General features: G+C 38.5%; 2 non-coding genes across 2 annotated transcripts; one reads left to right on the top strand and one right to left on the bottom strand.

Annotated features, from left to right (window-relative positions):
* Positions 1–100: 100 nt before the first annotated feature.
* On the top strand, positions 101–264 carry LOC149879706 (U1 spliceosomal RNA). Its single transcript, XR_016446707.1, has one exon. It is a non-coding gene; the product is annotated as a U1 spliceosomal RNA (small nuclear RNA).
* A 1433-nt stretch (positions 265–1697) lies between these two features.
* LOC149879707 (5S ribosomal RNA) lies at positions 1698–1816 on the bottom strand. The gene has a single exon (XR_016446570.1). It is a non-coding gene; the product is annotated as a 5S ribosomal RNA (ribosomal RNA).
* Positions 1817–6237: the final 4421 nt, after the last annotated feature.

Here is a 6237-nt window from a genome sequence, read left to right on the forward strand (position 1 = left end):
AAAAAAAAAGCAAACAAACGGGACGATGCGGTGTGCAATCGAAAACCCACAATTGAGAAGATTGGGGCACGTCCGAGGCTGCCCACACAACGGGAAAAGCATACTTACCTGACGGGGAAGTAAACCTGATCAACATGGGGCTTCTTCCAGGGTGAGGCTCTTGCATTGCACTTCGCCTGGGCTGACCCCTGCGATTACCGCTAACGTCGGTAACTCGACCGTACAATTTCTGGTAGTGGGGGCCTGCGTTCGCGCTCGCCCCCTCCTCTAACGACTTAAAAAAAAAACCTCTCCTCTCACCCCTAAGAGTCTACTGCATATTTTGAGAGGCGCATACAAAGTCTGCTATAAGTGCAAATAAATTTTATTTATTTCAAAAGTTGTTGTTTTTTTTTTTTTGTTTTTTTTTTTTTTTGTACAAAATCAATAAAAATCTAAGAATCGCAAAGAGGCAACCAAATAAGCATAGGAGCGACGAGAATCGTTTCAACGTGACAACCAGCAAGCGTGATCGACCGGTTACAATCCCGGAAATCACTCGACGGCGGAACAAAATGTGACAGTCACAACAGTGAAAACGAGTCGCTGTAATAAAAAACAATGACGATAATAATAGTTAAAATAACAAACAGTAGCAATAAGAAAATCGATATCAATAGTGACAACGAAAATAATGACAACGATGAAGATAACAATAACGACAATAACAAAAATTAACGATAGCATCGATAAACTAACGATAATAGTAATACTGACAATAGCAACGACCACAAAAAAATAAGCATTAGCAATAACGATCTAACAGTAACAATAGTAACAACAACAGCAGCAGCAACAGTAACAACAATTGTCAACCATTTATGCATATCGCATATTGGATTCTGGTGCGGTGAAATGCATTCTTTTACTACCGTTCATTATTTTCATGAAAACAGCTCTGATTCCTACGTGTTGATCTTAGAAAGAAACGACAACGACCGAAACATTTTGGCAAGTTGACACGTCAATACGCAACGTTGCCAGAGATACGTAACGACGATTGACGAATCTTACAAATTTTTGCTCTTCAAAGCTAGTTTTGCAGTCTTTTCGTCATTTCGACAAAACTAGGGAACATTGACATCGTGCAACTTTAGACTTGCGAGGGTTTCTTTCATGGCCGCCGAGAGGACGGGGAAGATTCCCGGGTATCCCCGTGTATCTACAAACGATATTTTAAAAATCATTTTTTTAAAAGATTTAAATAGTTTTGACTTTTAAAAGATTTCATTAACTTTCGTTTTTAATTTTTAATGACTAGAGCACACTTCTATTGGTCCTGGGTATGTAATTGATCACAACGAGGGCCCCTTAAGAAAACTTCCCCTGGGCCCTCGTTGACTATGGTGGCTATAGTCCCTTTAACCGTTGCCCTTGTTGTTCAGCATCAAAACTAGCTTTCTGGCTTTTGTGCGAGGAAAAAGAGCGCCATTTTCTTTCCCTCAGAGATGCGGAGACGGAAGAAGCGCCCTCACACACCTTTCGACCAGTCGCTCCCCTTTCAATCGACACCACCCAGGCAGGGCCGTGTTTATGCATATTCTTTTGCAGGGGATGAGTTCTGTGTATCTTAGAGTCAACTGAAAAAGCAGATTTTGTAAAGAAAAGGGAGTCCCCTTTGGCGACTTTTTTTTTTTTTTTTCGTAAACGGTTGCAAAAGCCTACGGCACCAGGAGTTCCCAGGCGGTCACCCATCCAAGTACTACCCTGGCCCGACGATGCTTAACTTCCGTGATCGGACGAGAACGGGTGTATTCACCGTGGTATGGTCGTAGGCAATAGTGTACGGCTTTAATTTAAAATTTAAAGTTTCTAACGCCTTAACAATAATTTTTAACGGATGTGTGGCTATGAAAATAGCCTTTTGTGTTGTTTATACCGCCGTTTACTGGGCTGCTGGCTTTGGAACCTTCTCGTTCTTTTTGGGAAGCAACACAGCTTGAATGTTTGGCAACACACCGCCGCTCGCAATTGTAACACCTGACAACAACTTGTTTAACTCTTCGTCGTTGCGAACAGCTAGCTGTAAGTGACGAGGAATGATCCTGGCTTTTTTGTTATCGCGTGCAGCATTACCAGCTAACTCTAAGATTTCGGCGGAGAGGTATTCCAAAACTGCAGCTAAGTAGACCGGTGCGCCTGAACCGATGCGATTGGCGTAATGCCCTTTGCGCAAAAATCGGTGAACGCGACCAACAGGAAACTGAAGACCCGCTCTAAAAGATCGAGTTTTTGCCTTGGCCTTAGCTTTTCCTCCTTTTCCACGTCCTGACATTTTATTTTCTAACACAAGCAGAGACAGACAGACGGACCAGAGATCTCGTGCGCCTTTTTTTTATTTTAAACAGCAAAAAGTTTGCTATTCTTATCAAAATAGAGTGGTCTCAAAGTCAACCTTTTTTTAACCAATAGTAAAAAAGAAATAAACGATGCTCAAACAACTTAATCTTTTAAGAACCAATAGAAGTGCATATGACGCAAGAGTTTTCAAGTTGGAGGCTACAACTTTATCTTAAATTAAATCCAGTTGCAATGCAATGAAAACAAACGAAAAGAATTTTTACTGTTAGGCCCGTCGAAATGTCAGACGCACAAAAAACCGGAGGAAAACAAGCGCCAAAGGTGGCGAAAAAAGGCGAGAAGCGCGCCGGTAAGAAAGGTGGTAAAATCGCTGGAACTGGTGACAAGAAGCGCAAGAGAAAGAGACGAGAGTCTTATGCCATTTACATTTACAACGTCCTGAAGCAAGTTCACCCTGATGTCGGTGTTTCTTCTAAAGCAATGAGCATCATGAATTCTTTCGTGAACGACATTTTCGAAAGAATTGCTTCTGAAGCTTCGCGGCTCGCCCTTCAAAATAAGAAATCTACGATCTCTTCGCGTGAAATTCAAACCGCCGTGCGCCTTTTACTTCCCGGTGAACTTGCTAAACACGCAGTGAGCGAAGGCACCAAGGCTGTTACCAAGTACACCAGCAGTAAGTAGATCAAAATCCGCTCAAACGGCTATTTTTATAGCCACGCATCTTTTAAAAACATTAGACGCATTAACGAAATAGGTTCAAATGAAAATATCTGTTGCAATCGCTATATTTAATTGTGCAAACAATGCCAAGTGCAGAATAGCTAAACTAGCTGCTAAAATAAAACACTTAAACTGCTGCATCCGTCCTAGGCTATGAACAACTTAAAACCTTTTTTTTTCTTCTTCAAAATTGCTCTCAAACTCCCCTTTTCTAGAATATACATCGACCTAAAAAGCACGGAGCAGTTACCGGTGAGGTTACTGTGACTTTCAAACTCAATTAGTGTAATTGTTACTACCTGACAAAGTCCTAAATGCCGCGCAACGTTTTAAAGAAATGTGTACCTATGAAAATAGCCGTTTGATGAAGGATTGAGCAGTACAGGTTATTTCTTGTCCACTTTTGCGGTGGCACTCTTTGCAGCGACTTTCTTCTTAGGTGCTGTTTCAGCTTTCTTTACCGCGGGTTTTTTAGCAACCGGTAGCTTGGCGCTCCTTTTTAACTGGAGCGCATGAAATAGCACCAGCGCGACTAATCTTAGTGAGAGCAGTTCTACTTTTGAAAGTGTATGAGCAACGCTGGCTTCTAAAAATCCATTAGTCGATTGTCGCTATACCTATGCTGCCACGCAAACTCAATAGTGGTGGGGATCACAAACACGCAAGATAGTACGACTGCAAGAATATTTAATGCGTTGGCAAAGTGTTCAAAGTATTCAAATGTTGTCAGCAAAATTGTTACATCAACGGGTAAAGAAAACTGACGTTCTGTAAAGCTATCAAAATGTATCAAGGTGTAGAAAAAGTCTAATTAAAACAGTTAATAGTACCGCTGTCATTTTGTAGATGATTTTTTATGGATTATGTTAGTTATGGAAAAATAATTGGTGCATGAAAGGGTCAATGGGATAGTTACGAAACTACAAATGTTGTTAATGTTTGTAAGAAAATAAGACCGAGGAAGTAGACACAGTGTAATATCGTCAGTACAAATCATAATCTGATCACAATCGGAAAAAAAAAGAAGAAGAAGAATACAGTTTTGTTTGTAAATTTTTTTTTAATGACTCATAAAAAGGCTTGGGTACTAGTGATAACCCACAAGCTCTAAAATATCTAAAAAGATGCACTGTCTTCCGACCAGAGTTTCGGCACGGAAAAAACACATACTACAATTTAGTCACTGTGTATTAAGGTATGCATCAAATACTTGCCAATCGCATTTCGTTCATTTCGGGGTTTCGGGAAGGGGAATGATAAAAAAAAAAAAGAAAGAATTCGCAACTGAGCGTCCGCGGTGCACCCATCTTACTAGGCTGCGCGAGTAAGCAGAAACCGTTACTATGCTCTTAGCTAAACCAATGATATTTATACTAACTAGATGTAAAACTTCAAATAAATTTCGTAAGAAATTGTGAAGCAAGTTTTTTAAGTTTTTAAAGCCGGTAGCCTCTTTATTTAAACTGACAATAATTCGTTTGTTTTAATCGATGTTTTTATGATTCTGGCTGGCAAAAAAAAACTTGCTTGGCAAAAAAATATGCTTCACTGCGAAAGCGCGAGTTAAATATCTAGTTAATATACACTTAACCGCAAAATTAACGCACCACATACATTTCGATTTATTTTAATTGTGGTCATATATTTTGACAAACGTGTTAAGAATAGAACACATGAACACAGTTATTTCGATGATAATAATAAAAGCGACTTTGAGGATGGTGAGAAAAGAAAAGAAAAGAAAGAAAAACAAACTAAAACTAGAAATATGGTAAGTAATAAAATTAAGGTAAGTAACAAAATAAACTAAGATGATTATTGTTGTTATGCACACTAATACAGCTTAAAATGTAACATTTTTGACTTATCAATATCTAGTGTTGCCACATCTTGATGTTGTTGCAGCCAGACAGCACCGTGGATTTCTTTTAATTAGAGGTGTAATCGTTTCTTGAAGGATATCTTCACATACGCGGATAAGACTTTGTCGCAACTCGTCTAGGTGGTGGATGTTGACTTCTAACACAGCGTGCCATTATGCCCCAAAGATGCTCTATTGGGTTCATATCTGGACTGCAAGCCGGCCACTCCAAAACTTGAATAGTAGCATTTTGTAAGTATTCAGTAACAACATGCGCCGTATGTGGTCTAGCATTATCTTACATAAGAAGGAATCCATCTCCCATGAACGATGCAAGAGGTACCAAAAAAGGTTTTAAAATGTCAGCTTATGTATCGTTGAGAAGTCAGAACAGACGTGTTGCTCAAATGACAGTTATCATTGAGCAACACATCTGTTCATACTAACTTTATACATACTTTTCTTTTAAAAGTGAGGTTTAGTTACAGCAAAACGTGCTGCTTATGAAAAGCTGCTACAATTTGGAAACTAAAACGGAATAAAGCCTACAAATGACGTCACAATAAACATTATTATCGACTTTGTATTTGATAAATCCGGGAAATACGTAATATTTTTCAAAATAAGTCGGAATTTATAAGTGGTGCGTTAATTTTGCGGTAAAGTGCATATCATTGAGTTTAACAACGGTGCAGTGGTTACGCGCAGTCCTACTGAAATTTTTGGTGTTGGCGTAGCGTCAAGAGCAGAAAAGGTGCTTTTAGCTTGTTTCGAAAAAAAAAAAGAAAATAAAAAAAAGGGAAACTAAACAAATTAAATCCTGTTTTATCTTCTCATACAGTAGCTGATGCCAAAACCAAGACAAGTGACAAGTTTAGAGGAGTTCACACAGTTTTTTTAACGATTTTTCAAGAATGCTTTAAGGTAATAAAAAGTACTGTGCTATTTTATTTTCAATCTTTTCACCTTATTTTGGTGTTTGTGTTTTAAAATTTGAAGCAGTTTAACCCCTATTGTTGTGCCCACTTTACTTTTTCAAGTCTTCAAATACTTAAGAATAGTTTCTGATGAAAAAATCCTTTCAAAAATAAATTTTCATTTTTAGAAGCATCAACTTTATGAAGGAGTAGTCACAAAAGACTTTCATGAGTGCAGTTACAGAGTTTGTTCTGAGTTCCTGGATTATCCAGAATGCAAGTTGCAATACTCTTTAGAGCATCCCACTCAATGAATAAGAAGTGGGAAATTCTTCTTGATTTTATTGGTGAGTGAAACAGAAATAGGATCTTTCTAAGACTTTTACCTATTTCTTT

Source organism: Hydra viridissima, unplaced genomic scaffold (genome assembly GCF_058129835.1).
Source record: "Hydra viridissima isolate aposymbiotic clone 2 unplaced genomic scaffold, HvirCarnegie_v1 scaffold_13, whole genome shotgun sequence".
NCBI classification, from domain to species: Eukaryota; Metazoa; Cnidaria; class Hydrozoa; order Anthoathecata; family Hydridae; genus Hydra; species Hydra viridissima.